This window comes from Arachis duranensis, chromosome 1 (assembly GCF_000817695.3).
Source record: "Arachis duranensis cultivar V14167 chromosome 1, aradu.V14167.gnm2.J7QH, whole genome shotgun sequence".
Taxonomy (NCBI): Eukaryota; Viridiplantae; Streptophyta; class Magnoliopsida; order Fabales; family Fabaceae; genus Arachis; species Arachis duranensis.
Genome location: NC_029772.3, coordinates 98,443,929 through 98,462,285, shown reverse-complemented (window position 1 = coordinate 98,462,285; position 18,357 = coordinate 98,443,929). Strand labels below are relative to the sequence as shown.

General features: G+C 33.6%; 1 long non-coding RNA gene across 1 annotated transcript; it reads left to right on the top strand.

The window, feature by feature from the left end:
* The first annotated feature begins 14,023 nt into the window (after positions 1 to 14,023).
* Positions 14,024 to 17,819, top strand: LOC110273848 (uncharacterized). The gene is made up of 2 exons (XR_008006191.1): positions 14,024 to 14,651; positions 17,062 to 17,819. It is a non-coding gene; the product is annotated as an uncharacterized LOC110273848 (long non-coding RNA).
* The last annotated feature ends 538 nt before the right edge of the window (positions 17,820 to 18,357 follow it).

Genomic DNA, 18,357 nt, shown 5'->3' with positions numbered 1-18,357 from the left:
ATCACAAAATTGGGACATTAGGCAGTTTGATTTTAACAATGTCTTTTTAGATGGTAATTTAAATGAAACAATCTACATGCATCAACCTACTGGATTCACTAAAGATGCAGAAACACGTGTGCAGGTTAAATAAATCACTATATGGCCTAAAACAGGCTCGTAGAGAATGATTTTTAAAATTAAGTAGCACTTTACGATCTTTTGGCTTTCGTAGTATGAAATCAGATACCTCACTGTTTGTTAAGCAAGGCACCAATTCTATTTTATATATACTTTGTTATGTATATGACATTATTATTACAGAAAATGACTCTACACAAATTACTCTAATGATTCAGCCATTGCACAAAATCTTCACATTAAAGGATCTTGGTTCCTTATCATATTTTCTTGGAATTGAAGTTCATAGAACAGATTCTGGGCAGTTTGTCCCAAACAAAATATATAATAGACCTTCTATCGAAATTGGGAATGAATGAAGCTAGTCCAGTGCCTATCTCAATGATTTCATCCCTACAATTACTATCAATTGGATCAGAGAAGTTTGATGATCCGAAATTGTTCAGGTCTGTTATTGGCACATTGCAATATGTTATAATTACCAGACCTGATTTAAGTTTTGTAGTAACGAAAGTTAGCCAGTTCATGCATAGTCCACTTTTAGCTCATTAGAAAGCTATAAAACGTATTGTAAGCTATTTGCAGGGCACCAAGGATCATGGTTTAATTATACACAAGTGTTCAAACATGAGGTTGTATGGTTTCTCTTATTCAGACTGGGCTGCTGATTTGAAAGACAGGATTTTGTTTCAGGTTATTGTGTTTATCTTGATACTAATTTAATCTCTTGGTCGTATAGGAAGCAAACCACAATCAGCAGATCGTCTACTAAAGCTGAATTCTGAAGCTTGACAGCTTGTGAAGCAGAGATCACATGGGTTTAGAATCTACTTCAAAAATTAAACATCAAGCTTCATACTACTCCAACCATATATTATGATAACTTAAATACAGTTTTGTTGACTGCTAATCCTATCCTACATGATAAAATGAAGCACTTTCAACTATATATTCAGTTTGTGAATTAGAAGATTCGGAGCAAGTGTAATATACTAACTTTTTGAATCATGTTCATTATTCAATAATTAATTGATTAAAATTATAATAATTTAGAATTTAAATTTATAATAAAAAAATGAATGAAAAACTAACCTATCTAATTTAAAATTTGAATATAAGAAAATACTAGTTTTAGTAAATTTTTAACCGACAATAAATAATTTTTTAAGATATAATCATAATTAATTCTATATTTATTAGATTTGAATAATCTTTAGTTATATGAAAAGATAAGAAAATTAGCTTCATTCTTCAAATTCAGTGTAAAATCAAATTCAAATTAAATTAGATAGATAAATTTGTTACATATTCATAGTAGAAAATCACGTTTTAACCAACTAGCCGGATATACTAACAGTATTTCGTAAATATCTCAATCTTTAGTTATCTGATTGACTTTATTCAAAGCTCATTTTAAAGCTGACTCAATTCTCTATAAATTTGTCTCTAATAGTTATTTTCAAATTCCAAACTTACAACATGTTATAAGTCGCAAAGTGGCAAAGAATTCGATGGTCCCAAAACGTTTGGACCATTAAATGGTCCCATAAAAAAACGTTTTTAAAATTTTTAATAACTGTTAAATAGTCCTTATTTAATTTTAATTATAAACTAGTCCTTTATATATTATTTAATTATAAAATCTATTTTTTATTTTATAAATTATTTCTTTATCATTCATCTATCATGTTTATTGAGAATAAAAAACTAAAACAATAATAAATTAGATCTTCCATTAATCGTAATAAATATTTTACAATCTTAATCGATTATAATTTTATCATTGATCCAATTAGATACGTATCGTGTTGAAAAAATCGTGTTTGTTAGAAATTCAATCGATTGGATGCACAAACCAATCGATTGAAATTGAGGCTTCCCAAACTTTAATCGATTGAAATTCATACAAAATTGATTGAATTTTACGAGGCATGTGGGGTTTTTCTTATTCAATCGATTGGTCATATTACCTAATCGATTGAAATCACTAAAGCAATATGGGTTTAGTTAATTCAATCGATTGGTCATATTACCAATGGATTGAAATCATTAAAGCAATCTGGGTTTAGTTAATTCAATTGATTGGTTTGTTACCCCCTCAGTAAATTATTATTTTCAAAATCCCATTTTTCAATTTTAATTTCCCAAATACGAGTTTTTTTATGCAAAGCAAGTTCGCCGCATTATAATTTTCATAGAGTTCGCCTAATCTCGATAAACTTCACTTCAAATTCTAAAAAAATGGCGCCTAACTCAAATTCTTAAGCATAATAGTTTTTTTTAATTGATAACGAGAAAAAAATCTTGTTAAATATGGTTTATTCCCGTGTATCTATGTATTTCTGGAGACGATGATAATGATTGCCATTAATGTTAAAAAAATTATGTCTGTATATATTTTTGTGTACTCCTATGTACTTTTATAGACGATAATAATGGCTTAAAAATAAATTTGAGTTTCGTCGGTTTTGAACAAAATTTGAGTGAAAATTTGAGTTTCGTTGGTTTTGAAAAAAATTCGAGTGAAGCTTGCTGGGGTTAGGCGAACTCTATAAAAATTATAGAGTTCAGGCCAACTCTATAAAAAATATAAAGTGCAGAGTTTTGGAAAATGATATTTTTTTAAAAAAGATCTTTTACAAAAGTAAAAATGATTTTAGTGTTATAGGACGTAGTGTACTAAAAATTTTTTTCATTGGTAAATTTTTAAGATATCAGATATATTTACGGACACTGAGATGGATGAGCAATACCATGAGAACGATGATATTAACCGACAAGAAGAGCTAGTACTTGACCAAGATATGATGGATGAACAATATAAATCCGAACAAAATTTTGGAGATGAATTTACTAAGGGAATAACAGAACCAATCGATTGAATTAACTAAATCCATATTGTTTTGATGATTTCAATCGAAACCAATCGATTAAATAAGAAAAACCCCACACGCCTGTTGGCCATGTGTGCATCAATTGTCCCGTGGCGGAGGCTATGTGGGCCAAGTCACAATCGAATGTCGTGGGCGCTTGTGTTGCTAAATGCACTATAAGGCTAGGGTATGCGCTTCTTCTAACACCAATTGGTTTTAGTCGAGCTGGTAGCGCCTGAGGTCCTACAAGTGGTATCAGAGCCAAGGTCACGAGTTCGATTCCCAGCGGGAGCAATTGCTGAGGGGGAGATTGTTGGCCATGTGTGCATCAATTGTCCCGTGGCGGAGGCTATGTGGGCCAAGTCACAATCGAATGTCGTGGGCGCTTGTGTTGCTGAATGCACTATAAGGCTAGGGTATGCGCTTCTTCTAACACCAATTGGTTTTAGTCGAGCTGGTAGCGCCTGAGGTCCTACAACGCCTTGCAAAATTCAATCGATTGTGTATCAATTCCAATCGATTGAAGTTTTGGAAGCCTCAATTTCAATCGATTGGTTTGTGCATCCAATCAATTGAATTTCTAACCAATACGATTTTCCCAACCCAATACGTATGTAACTGGATCAATGATGAAATTATGATCGATTAAGATCGTAAAATATTTATTACGATTAATGGAAGATCTAATTTAGAGTAAAGTATCGTTTTTGTTCCCGGGGTAAGTCCTATTTGTGTCCCTAACGTTTAAATCATCCTATTTTTATCTCTAACGTTTATAAAAGTGATTCAATGTTATCCTACTATCAATTGTACTAACAAATTAGATTATATTTTTTAATTATTCTCACTTAGATATATTCATTCTTAATTAGGTCTCATTTAGATGTGTTCGATTTTAATATTATATCCACTATTTGTGTTTAGATTCAATTATGTCCCTAGAAAAGTAAATTATGTAAATGTTGTAGGAATTAGTTTCAACTTTTGATGAGCTATTTTTCGAAGTGGATTATCGATTTTATTTCAGATATTTGTATTCTACCTTCAAAAGGAGATTTTTAAAACTCAAACTAAAGCATTCATGATGTGTAATTGACGGCAGGATAATATTGAATCACTTTTACAAACGTTAGGGATACAAATAGGACGATTTAAATGTTAGGGACACAAATAGGATTTACTCCAAACATTGGGGACAAAAAACGATACTTTACTCTCTAATTTATTATTGTCTTAGTTTTTTATTCTCAATAAACATGATAGATGAATGATAAAAGAATAATTTATAAAATAAAAAATAAATTTTATAATTAAATAATATATAAAGGACTAATTTATAATTAAAATTAAATAAGGACTATTTAGCAGTTATTAAAAAATTAAAAAATATGTTTTGTTATGGGACCATTTAATGGTCCAAATGTTCAAAAACATGTTTTGTTATGAGACCATTTATTGGTCCAAACGTTCTGGGACCATCGAATTCGGTGCCTCGCAAAGTGATGATTCAGATCGAAGATTTCACCTAAACGCGAGTTAGATTTTTCTAACACAATCTGCACATACCTAAGAGTCATTTAAGCTCTTCCTTTCTCATTCTATTCTCCTTTTTTTATATACAAAAATTCTATGTAATCTATTTCCTGTATCTTTTATTATTGCTATTCATATACTTTCTCCACTTTATTATAGAAAAAAATTCTTATCCTTTTTCACTTTCATACTATCACTTTAAATCTTCTGCCAAACTATTAACAGATTTTACTTATATATTGTTCAAAAAGATATCCTCTCTAAATTATGCAAACTATAGAGTATGGAGATTTCTTTCTATTCAGTCAAAGATTCATACCTACATGAAAACATATACAAAGTCTAGCCATAGAATAAGTCTCTTTTCGCTAACGAAGGGTTTTATACTATTTTTATGTGTCATATTTTAAATATTTTTTAATATAGATGTTAGCATTTGTATGCCATGATATAATGTCACTCTATTACATATATATTAAGTATTATAATAACCATCTTATGTGCATTAAAGAATTGAGAAAATGATCTTTTATTAAGGAAAGGTTATCTTGAAAAAGATATTTTAGTTTTGTAATTAAATATTTTTATTAAAAATATTAAAATTAATAGAATATTTTTTTAGAAATATATAGTTAAAAATTTAATTAAAAATCATAATAAATAACAAAGCAATTAAACCAACTTATTAATTATAGTAACTTCCTGATCTTCCCCAAGCGTAGACAATTGAAACCATTTCGTATTGCAAGGAAAATATCCGATGACTACATGAAAGTATGAAACTCATGCTACCAAACCATTCAATTCCTTGTGATATGTGATTGACTAATTAATAACCTTTGAGACTTGAAAGATACTGCAATCATAAGTGTAGTTAAATTCCACTAAAAATACTTGAATATAAAGAGTAAAAATTACGCTAATAAGTGTTTGAAGGATACTATTTAAAGTTATTAATCTTGACAAGATTAGGCATCCGACATCATAATAAAGAGAGAATATCACGTTATAAACAAATGGATATGTCATTAAGATTAACTATGTCGTGATCTTATGAGACTACCGAATTAAAGCATTGAAAATGGATACTGAAGGCAATCATTGCCTGAAAAGCTAGATTGTCCTCTCGGCTTGGTTCTGATATTACACAGAGTAAGATTTTCAAAGCCCTTAAACTCTCAAGTTCGTATCCTCAGCTCAAAATACAAATATTTGATGTTGATTCCATGAGGATGGGCATGAAATAGATGTCACTCCTCCTACCAATGAGGCACATCAAATCCCTCTAGGATTTCAGAACCATGAAATCCACAATGCTAAAGCGCATAACATTAAAACTCAAAATGCAGGGACTCATCACTTCGCTGGTTTAGAAAATGACCATGTTCACGCTATGCCAGAAATGCGCCACAGAATGCAGGAGTTAGAGTGCTATCAGGCAGAGTTAGAACGTCGACTAGTAGAGCGATCACAAATGAGACAGTCCAGGTCTTGGAGTCGTGTTACCATAGGACATGGAGATCATAGTCGTGATAAGGAAACCCCACAGAGGGTCCTTGATCAGCAATAGGATAATAATCAGCGGCGATCCCATTCATTTCAAAGGCACATGAGGTCACCACGATGCGACGACGAGCGTCGAGAAGGTGAAAGATGGGGGAGGGACGAATCTTGATCTCCCACGTTATAAACTCGCGAAGGAGACCGAGTCCTAAAAGGCATAGGGATACCCAAGAGCATTTAATTATGGGCCAGACTCCATTTTCTTCCCATGTCCTCCAGGTTCGTCTGCCTAAGCACTTTGACAAGACGACAGATTTAAAGTAGGAAGGAAAGTTGGATCCTCAGGAGCACATTGATGCCTTTGAGACTAGGATGAACCTTGAAGGAGTGGGAGATGTTATCCGATGTAAGGCTTTTCCGGTGACGTTGTCAGGCCCAGCAATGACTTGGTTTAACACACTGCCTTTTGGTTTAATCTCTTCATCGCCAATATTAAAACCAACTTCTTGGAACACTTTATCACAAGAAAAACTCAAGCCAAGCATTCGATCAAACTACTTGGCGTGAAACAGAAAATGGGAGAGAGAATCAGGGATTACTTGGATCATTTTAAAACTTTGTTGGAGGTAAACACAGGAACTCTCGAAGTCATGTGTCTATGCCTCATTGCTGGTCTGTTAAAGGAGATTTCAAGAGACATTTAACCTCCAAGGATATAAAATCCATGGAAGAGATCCATCAAATCACCCCGGAGTATATGCAAGATGAGGATGTCTCGAGGGTAGTCTCCATAAAAAGGAAAAACCCAGCCCCATCATCTAATAAGGCCGGGAGCTCGGGTCAATCATCAACCTCGAAGACATCTACACCCCGGGTTGGCAAGTTCTCCACATACACACCCCTGGTGGCGTTGTTAACAAAGGTGAACCAGCAAGTGTCTTACAGGGGTATCCTTTCAAGAGCAAGGCAAATTCGGCCAACGGCTTCTTTGAATAAGTTACAATACTGTGACTATCATAAGTCTTATGGTTACAGGACGAATGATTGTATTGATTTAAAGGATGCATTGAAGCAAGCAATTCAAGATGAAAAGCTTCCTAAGTTTGTTCAGCATGTCAGGCTGTCTAGACGACAAAATGACAATGAATATCGAGACTAGGAATTCCCAAAATATCAGGACTGTAGAAGTCCAAGATGATACTGCTCAAGTCATAGTAAACGTGGGCGGAAGAATTTCAGTATGACACAACGGAAGATGACGAGCCATTAGTAATCACTGCAAAATTGAGAAATGGAACTGTAAAGAGAATTTTGGTTGACACGAGGGCAAACTCAAATCTACTTTTCAGAAATGCTTTTGACTCGCTAGGATTAACAGATCAGCACCTGAAGTCATATATTCCTGGTGTAGTAAGTCTGGGAGATCACTAAATTAAGCCCGATGGAGTTATCGACCTCCTGTTTATAGTTGGAGAAGGTCCAAACGTATGGGTGGTACAAGCCGAGTTTTTCGTCCTAAAGGATTCAACGGCTGATAAAGTGATCCTTGGGAGGAAAATAATAAATGACCTCTATGCATTCATTTCAATCGAATTCTCAATTATGAAGTTCTTCACCTCCGAAGGTCGGGTCACCACAACCCGGGAAGATCGGGCAGCTGCCGTGAAATATAACAAAGCAAGTTTAACTTTAACGGATAAAGCCAAAGATTCTACTAGAGTGTTGTTAGTCGACTTATGCTCTCAAGTTTAGGAGAAACCGAGGCCGTAACCTAATGGGAGTTTGGAAAATTTTCAAATTGGTGACATTTTAGAAAAATACACTATGATCAACAAGGATCTGCCTTACCCCTTGAAGTCGGAGCTTAAGGACTTCTCGAAAGGTAATATGGCTTTATTTGCTTGGGAACCTTCCAAATGCCCAGAATTGACCCCACATTCATGTCTCACCAATTTGCTATTGACCTTACCTTTAAACCGGTTGCACAATGACGTCAGAAGATGTCGCTCGACCGAACTGCCGAGGTCAAAAAGCAAGTTCAAGGGTTGCTGGATGTTGGGTTCATTAGAGAATTAACATATTCAACGTGGTTAACTAATGTAGTAATGGTGAAAATCTGATGGGAAGTGGCGTATGTGTGTGGATTACACAGATTTAAACAAAGTCTGTCCAAAGGATTGATTTCACTTACCTAACATCGATAACATGATTGATTCAGTCTCAGAATATCGGAGTTTGAGTTTCTTAGATACTTATAGTAGCTATAACCAAATACCCATACAAAGGCTTGACGAGGACAAAACCACTTTTATTACCCCTTAAGGGATTTATTGTTATACTATAATGCCTTTTGGATTGAAAATGTACGAAGCACTTCTCAAAGACTGATGGCTAAGGTATTTAAGACATAAATCGAAAAGAATGAAAGTCTAGATTGACGATATACTAATAAAGACTAAGAGAGATTTTGACTTGATTGCCGACCTGAAGGAGATCTCCAGTAGCCTCCGACTACATCAAATGAGATTAAATCCAGTGAAATGTGCTTTTGGAGTCTGGAGAGATAAGTTTCTTGGCTTTATGGTAACACAAAGGGGGTATAGAAGCTAATCCTGAAAAATGTAAAGCTATACTAGATATTTCGAGTCCTCAAAGTCTCAAAGAGGTGCAAAGGCTCACAGGTCAGTTAGCCGCATTGTCAAGATTTTTGAGAGCTTCAGCTGAAAAGGTGAAGCCGATTTTTAATTTAATGAAAAAGGTAAGGATTTTGCATGGACAGAAGAGTGTGAGATAGCTTTCAAACATTTTAAAAACTTGTTATAGTCACCTCCCATACTGGCAAAGCCAAAACCTGGAAAACCCTTATAATTATACTTGTCTGTAACTGAGGAGACTATAGCTTCAGCTTTAATAGTAGAAGATGAAAGTAAAAGCCAATGACCTATCTATTTTGTTAGTAAGGTTCTTCAAGGTCCTGAGCTAAGATATTAGAAACTAGAAAAGTTAGCTTTTGCTCCACTCACATCAGCATGTTGGTTACGTCAGTACTTTCAAAGTTATTTAATTATTGTATGAACCGACCAACGAATTAAAAAAATTTTGCAAAATCCGACTTGGCAGGTCTAATGGTAAGTTGGTCTATAGAGTTGTCTGAATTTGATGTACAGTATGAGCCATGCTCACCCATTAAGGCTCAAGCAATGGTTATTTTTTAACTGAAATGACCAGTGTTATCAGAACCAGACCAACTCGCCTAGTCAGACCGAAAACCCGCTGAACCGGAAACAAAATTGATCCGGGTGAACTAGCTGATCGGACAAGGAAGAGAACCGACAACCGACAGGTTTGATAAAACCCAGACTGGTTCAAACTATTTTTTTTCTTCAAGTGAAACGACGTCGTTTCCATTATTTTTTAAAAAAAAATGAAAGGCTGAAAGTCTGAAACCCTAACTCAATTCTCAGTTCCCACACCCAAAGTCCCAAACTCTAAACGGCTGAGACTGAGAGAGACCCGTTCAGGTTCAACCTTTCTCGCACCACCCAACCATAGCCAGCGCCACCTCCACCGAATGGTGCGACATCAACGGCTACTACTACTCAGAGTCGTCGTCTCGGTGGCTCCTATGTAGCTCGGCTCGTTTGCCTCCTACCTTGTGCCATTGTATGTTCATTATCATCCTCCTTTTTTCGATCCGGTCGTCCAATCGTCGCTGTCGTCATCGTCAACGTCATGCTTCTTCTCTGGTCTCCCTTTTCTCTAATGGCGATGCATCAACCATAAGGCATGTAATTTTATTTTTTTAAGTTATTCAGTATTTCAAATTTTCAATAATTTAGTACTTCAGTTAGAATTAATTGATTAATGATGTTAATTATCTATATTGAGTATATTTAGTTGATTATAAGTTTATAACTTGTTGAGTTATGTTAGATTGTTTAATTTTTTGTTTTATGTTGTTGCTGTAATATATTGTTGATTATAGTGCAATATATTCTTGATATATGTAATATATTGTTGTTATATTTGGTTGCTGTTGTATATTATTCTTAGTAGATTATTGTTGCTGGTAGATTAGTCATTTAGTCCTAGTTGATTAAGAATTTATGATGACTTCATCAAATACACCATTAGAAACACCAACTTCCCAAGAACAAGGATCAACTCCTAATGCGATAATTGAAACCCAAAAAAATAGCAATAGAGGAAAAACTTATCCTGAATAGGGCCATTGAAATTACTCCTTGGATATAATCTATGAATTGTTATTTTTATTGTGTTAAATTGAGATACTAATGTAATAGTACTAACAAATTTTATGTTTATTTTCATATTACTTATTTTTAGAATTTGAGACTTAATATTTATTAAAATGTTATTAAAGATATGTATTTTACATTTTAAGTTTTACATTTTTGGCTATTTTATATGTTTTACTTATGTGGGACCGGGTTAGCTGGTTGAACCAGTGATCCAATAGCCTGATCAGTTTGATCACCGGTTCAGTTCTAACAACTATGAAAATGACTCACCCGATTTTCGAGAACTTAGGATGGAAAATTCATGTAGATGGGGGCATCTAACATTAAAAATGGTAGGGCAGTCTCATCCTAATTAAAGGAGATGTCATGGAGATTGAAGCATCCATTAAATTTGATTTTTCCTATTTCTAACAATCAAGCTGAGTATGAAGCTTTGCTTGCAGGATTATTGTTAGTTAGGGATGTCAAAGCGATGGAAATCATTGTATTCAGTGATTAACAAATTGTAACGTCCCAGATCAATGGCAAATACTAGCCAAGGGATCCACAATTACAACAGTACTTGAAAAAAGTACAAAAGGATGTAAAATTCTCTGATTCCGTTTGTATTAAGCATGTGCCAAGAGAACAAAACACATGAGCTGATGTGTTGTCTAAATTATTAGCAAGTACTAAGCCTGGAGGCAGGAATCGAAGCTTGATATAGGAAGTGATCACAGAGCCTTCCGTTAGTATTGCTAAGGTTACGATCTCACATTCTAGCAACGTTAGTACTTGGATGAATCCTATATACATGTATTTAGAAAATGGAATCTTGTCAGATAATGCTAAAGAAGCTAAAAGGCTACAGTTAAAACAATTAAGTATACCATAATAAATGGGCAGTTGTATAAAACGGAGGTATCACAACCCTTATTGAAATGTTTGAATTCTCAACAAACACTTTATGTGTTGCAAAAGATCCATGAGGAATGTCGTGGACACCATTTGGGTGGAAGGTCATTGGCTCAAAAGGTCGTTAGAGCTAAATACTTTTGGCCCACTATCATTAAAGATACTATGAAGCATGTAAAGAAATGTTAAAAATGCCAGCTCCATGGTAATCTCCATCAGGCTCCACCTCATGAACTCGTATTCGTCATTCCGATAAGACCATTCTCAAAATCGGGGTTAGATTTGTTAGGCCTATTCCCTCAAGGGTCTGGACATGTAAAATACTTGATAGTGACCACAAATTATTTCACAAAATAGATTGAAGTATGCCACTAGCAAGCATTACCTTAGCTCAATATTGGAAGTTTGTATGGAGGGAGGTCCTCACAAGATTTGGAATTCCATAAGCGATTATCACGGATAACGGGACACAATTTACAGATTGTAAATTGGGAGAATTACTAAGCGATTTGGGTGTTCGGAAAATCTTTGCCTCAGTAGAGCATCCGCAAACAAATGGACAAGCTGAAGTTGCAAACAAGGTAATTCTAAAGGGCTTGAAAAAATGGTTAGATGATACTCCGAGGTCATGAGCTGTTGAGTTGTGGTTAGTGTTATGGTCCTATTTACCATAACCCAGTCTTCTACTGGAGGAATGCCATTCAGAGTTACCTATGGAGAAGAAGTAGTAATTCCAGTGGAAGTTAGAGAGCCCAGTCCAAAAAATGCTGCTTGGGAGTTTAGAACATCATAAAGGACATAACCAAATTGATGAAGTAAGGGCAGCAGTTAATCTGGCTGAACAAGCATTAAAGCAAATAGTCGCCAAAAGGTATAATACCAAGGTTAGGCCAAGGAGTTTGAAAACAGGAGACTTAGTACTAAAAAGGGCAACATCAAAACCTCGGAATCCCAGGGGAAGTTGGCCCCAACTTGAAAGGGCCCTACCGGGTTCGAGAAAATATGGGCAAAGAGGCTTACAAACTAGAGAACTTAGATGGTTCCAAAGTACCGAGAATATGGAATGCAGTTCATCTGAAAAGGTATTATTCTTAAGGCTTCCCGTGAACAGAATAAAGGCACTCTTTTCCTAAGAATGTAGGTTTTGAATGAGGCCTCTTTTATTTTCGAAAATTTTGTATTCAAATTTCATCAATAATACGACATTTTTTTTATACTTGACTAATTGTTTTTTAATTAAATACATATGTTATCTGATATTTCTTGATGCAATCAAGTGATGAAGCCAAATTAACGGCCTTATCTGATATTTCTTGACGCGATCAAGTGCTAAAGTTGAATTAACAGTCAAGTAAAGCAATAAAGCGCATTTAATGATAAAAATAGCTAAGTAACAACTAAAAGCATTTAATGTCGATATTGGAAAAAGGTAAGAAATAACAAGTTCAATTACGAAATTAATAACATCACAAGTTATAATAACTTGGCTAGAGTTTAGAAAGTTCACAAAATAGCTAATCAAACTCCAGGAAAATAGGAAAGTGTTCAAGGTAATATGAATTCCCTAACTCAAAACACTTAAAAAATTAAAAAAGAAATTACATAATGATTACAACTTTTCCACCCACCACTTTCTTGAAAGTGTTGATTTCGGAGTCGTCCAAGTCAGGAGCTATAAGATTGATCTGGTCACAGATGTTTCGCGTAGCATAAAAAATTCTATCCACAGCAGCACAGTCATCTTACTTGACTGATGTGTCTAGGGTCTCAATCTAAGTCATGAGCTCGGAAACTTGTTTCTTCATATTCTCTACTTTCAAATCTGAAGAGAACTTCCCCTCTTTCAAGTTGTCTATTTCACCTCGGAGGATGATCTACTCCTCTTGTAGAACAGCAAGTGCAGCACTCAGGCTTTTAATATGAGAATTGGTATTAGAAATTTCTTTATCCTTTACTGTGAAGTCGGCCCGAAGATTCAAGATCTCCACCTCAACATCTCAGACATAAGTTGTCAAGCAAAGGAGCAACCTCCGAACTCGAGGAATAGTGTCCTCCAAGGGTATCTTGTCAAGTACCAAGCAAGTATAAATATCTACTTCAAACTTAGTGCCCGGATTAGTTGAGGTGCCAACTGTAACATCTCGCATTTTTTAAAATCTAAATATGAATAAATTGTGATTTTATCTTATAAAATTTAAACTTTATAATTTTAGGAATTATTCTATTGAAAATAATTAAATAGATTCGGAGATAATTTTATTTTAAACCAATTAAGATTCTTAAGTAATTTTATTATAATGAAATATTTTGTATAATTTTAGTAATTGAAAAATAAGAACAAATTGTACAATTTAACTTAAGTAATTTCTATTATGAATAAATTATTGTCTATTTTATTAAATTGAGTTCTTAGAGATTAATTTATTAGGAATGATTAAATGAATTTTTGTCAATACTTTAGGTTTAAGTCAATTAATATTTGTGTACAACTTTTATTTTAATTAGTTATTTTATATAAATTGAAACTAAAGTTATGATGGAAAAATAATGAAAGGTCATATGATTTAATTTAGGTAATTGATATTTCGACGTATTTTATAAATTGTAATTAGTAGATTCATTTTATAATTTAAATTTGAAATAATTATTTTAACTCAATGATATATTGATAAATGAAGTTTTATCTGTTCTGAAAATAATTCTTACAGTATTATATTTAAATTCTAAATTGTTATTCTATCACAAATATTTTGTAAAATTGTTATATTACTCATATATATTTAATCCTAACTCTAAAATTCCCAAATAAACCCTAAATTTCCTAATCCCTAAATCAAAACAAAAAATACATACATTTAGAAAGGGGAAGAACGAAAACATGGAAAGCTTGAGGGGAATAAAAGAGATAGAGAAGGAGAAGGGGGAATCGAGGGAGAAGAGAGGGGATGGAAGTTGCAACGCCCTGCACACTCGTCGCTGCCGTTCCGTGTAGTCCGCCCTGGTGCTGGTTGAACAGGGATGAGGGAGAGGCGTCGAGAGAGAGACACGATGGAGGTTAGAGGGTAGAGCTGCCATCACTGCCGTCGCGTCCATGGATCCCGAGCTCGCGTTGCCATCTTTGATCTTCAGCGCCGCCGTGGAGGAGAATAGAGGAGTCACCATCGCTGGAGAGAGGGAGAGCCAGAGAAGGAAGACGAAACGTGTGAGAAGGATGACACACAGAGGAGGAATCGTTCCTCTGCCGACGCCATCGCCAGAATTTCTGGCTGCTGCTGTTGTTTATAATGAGTTAATCGTGCCTAGCTACCATAATCACCACCATTTCTGAGCTCTCATTGTTCTGTAACATTCTGTAATTGCCTCTGATGTTCTTGGCTCTGTTGGGATTGCTGGAACTTGTTACTGGCGAAGAGGAGTGACTGCACCATCCTCTTCATTTTGACACTAAACCTCTATTCATAACCTTGTAAAGCTCTCGCTCTTGTTTTGTTTGGTACTTTGTTTCTCTGTATGTTCTTATTTTAATTATGATATCTAATATCTATGTTTTAGTACTGCGTATTTATGCTGGAACTGGCAAAATTGTTGCTGCTGTGAGCGTAACTAGAGTTGGGGTTGCTGCTACCGTCTCGGTCACGTTGGAATTGTCTACCGCTGCCATTTTAGACTAAGCAGGGATTGTTGCATTAAATAACATGATTGCGACATCGAGGTAGGGGGTTTAATTTAAACGGTTTTAATTTAAGAATGCCCACAAAGTTTATTGATTAATTGCAAATAGGTTTAATTGTTGTGAATAATTGATTGGCTATATGGATGTTGAATATGATTGAGCTTGTTGATTTTATGAGATTGATTGGTTATGTGTAAATTATGAATTGTTGATAAATGATTGCTGAGAGTCCTGAATCTTGGAGTTATTGGTTGATTGTTGTTGAGCTGGTTATTATATATATTATCATGGTGGTGGGCTTGGTTGGTATTTTTTTGGAATTGATTTTGAGAGGAATTGAAGGTTAAATTTTGAAATATTAAACTTTTGTAGGAAGCCTTATTTTTTGAGATAAATGGCAATTTTGAAAAGCAAACCAGTAATTCGATAATGATCGAAATAATGAGATTAAAAGTTAAAGTAAATTACAATTAGTATAGTTGCTAAGATTTAAATTTTGAAGATTTTGTATTAACTAGAAAATTAGTTATGATTTTTCAAAGTTGTATTGTAAAATCAGATTTTCTGCATTACTTTTAAACGAAGTTAGAAACTCTGAAAAGCTATAACTAATTCTGTGATGATCGGAATTGTGTGGGATTAAGTCTGGATTAAACTTGAGAATGTATAGAACTGGACTGAAAATTTTGAGGCATTTTCGTTAAATACACAATTTATGACAATTTTTAAAGTTAGGTCGATAAATATATCCTACAGTAGAAAAGTTTAAATAGGGCAGCAACTTGTTTGTCTTGCTGTGATTCCTACAAGTTGAGTTTTGGGGCGAAACTAATTTTGTTTTAAAATTTGATTAACTTGGTTCATTTCTCTAAAATTTTATAATTTTAGGATTTAAGGATTGGGAGTTGTGGATTTTGAAATTTAGGTAAAAATAAGTCAAAATCTGTTTTAGAAACCAACAAGCTTAGTATCTTTCAACTTGTATAACTTTTACTACAAAACTTCGAATAGGCTAAAATTTGGTTTGTAAACTCCTAACTTATCTAGCAACAAGTGTGTCTTAGTTTCAACCTGATTGTTATTCAATTCTAAGAGTTACAAGTATTGGAAGTTGTTGCATAACTTGCTGAAAACTGATTCTCTCCAGCTTTAATCATTAACTTTCAAAAATTCACAACTCCCAATCCTTAACTCCTAAAATTTTGACATTTTAGAGCAATGAACCAAGTTAATCAAACTTTAAAACAAAATTAGTTTTGCTCCAAAACTCAGCTTGTAGGAATCGCAGCAAGATAAACAAGTTGCTGCCATGTTTGAATTTTTTTGCTGCAGGACAGATTTATCGACCTAAATTTAAAAATTTTCCATAAATTGTGTATTTAACGAAAATGCCTCAAATTTTTCAATTTAGCTCTATACATTCCCAAGTTTAATCCAGATTTGGTCCTACGTAATTCTAATCATCACTGAATTTGTTATAGCTTTTCAAAGTTTCTGACTTCGTTTAAAAGTAATGCAGAAAATCTGATTTTACAATACAACTTTAAAAAAACATAACTAATTTTCTAGTTAATACGAAACCTTCAAAATTTAAATCTTAGCAATTATACTCATTGTAATTCACTTTAACTTTTAATCTCGTTATTTCGATCATTATCGAATTACTGGTTTGTTTTTCAAAATTGTCGTTTATCTCAAAAAATTAGGCTTCCTACAAAAGTTTAACATTTCAAAATTCAACCTTCAATTCCTCTCAAAATCAATTTCAAACAAATACCAACCAAGCCCACCACCATTATAATATATCTAATAACCAACTCAACAGCAATCAACCAATAACATCAAGATTCAGCACTCTCAACAATCATTTATCAATAATTCATAATTCACACATAACCAATCAATCTCATAAAATCAACAAGCTCAATCATATTCAACATCCATATAGCCAATCAATTATTCACAACAATTAAACTTATTTGTAATTATTCAATAAACTTTGTGGGCATTCTTAAATTAAACCCCCTACCTCGATGTCGCAGTCGTATTATTTAACGCAACAATCCATGCTTAGTCTAAACTGGCAGCAGCATCAGCGACAATTCCAACGTGACCAAGACGGTGGTAACAACCTCAACTCTGGTTACGCTCGCAGCAGCAACAATTTCGACAGTTCCAGCATAAACAACACAATCTAAAATAGAGATATTAGATATCATAATTGAAATAAGAACATACAGAGAAATAAAATACCAAACGGAACAAGAGCGAGAGCGTTACAGGACTATGAATAGAGGTTTAAGGTAAAAACGAAGAGGATGGTGCAGTCATCCGCCGGTGATAAGTTCCAACTATAACAATTCCGGCAAACCCAACAGAGTCAAGAACATCAGAGGTAATTACAGGATGTTATAGAACAATAAAAGCTTTAGTACACGTATTTAGAATAGTACATATATTGTGAGGTTGTGATGTCATAAACTTCTCTTCTTATGTTTTTTAGAGGCTATGAATTATCTTTTAGGTTAAATTGATTTAAAAAAATAAATTGTTATTATCATTATTTGTTTGATATTTCATTGTGGTATCATATTTTTAAATTTATGACGTCACTACAATTAAATCATTAAAGCCTTTGAAATTAACCGCACATTATTATTTCTTTTTTTTTTTCGTTGTTGGTCATGGGCTCATAGCCACCCGTTATTACAAACACAAAGAAGAATAGGCAGATACAAATTTTGTGAGAAAATAACAAAGAGACTCAAAACAGAAAGGGTCCAAAAATTATCTACTTACGCAATGCAGTCTAGTTAAAGGACCAAATAAATGCCCTCTTGTGCTACCTATGTATGCCCCATGAGCCAAACCCAAAAAAAAATGTATGCCCCATGAGTCATGTCTCTCTCCTCAAACTCCGTTTGAAACAATGCCTAAGATTAAAGACCGTCCAATTTAACCTCGGTCTGATGCTACAACTCTGAATAGTGAATGCAATTATCGTATCAGAATTTCAATTGTTTACTTGTTTAACTGACCACTCTATTAAGCTGAGTAATTACTAAGAACTTGTTTGGAACGTTAAGAATTAAAATTTATTCAAGAATTATTTTTTTTGCTTTTAAAATAACTAAAATTACATAATTTGAATTTTTTTTTAAATTTTAATTTTAATTTTTTCTTCATTTATAAATCAAACTAAAAAATATTTAATTTCTAAATTCACTCACAAATATTTTAAACTTAAATTTTATTCTATTAATATATTATTTTTTTTTTGTGATTATATATCATATTATAATAATCTATCTATCTATATACTAAAACTGGATATTCCCCCCAACTAATAAAAGTGAGGTGTCGATTCCTCATGAATTTATTTTTCTGCCAAAATAAATGCATTATTTTCTCTTCTAAGTTTATTTTATAAAAATATCTTTATTATAATTATATACTAATTAGCATTTAAGTAATAGTGCATAATTATAGTAATCAATAT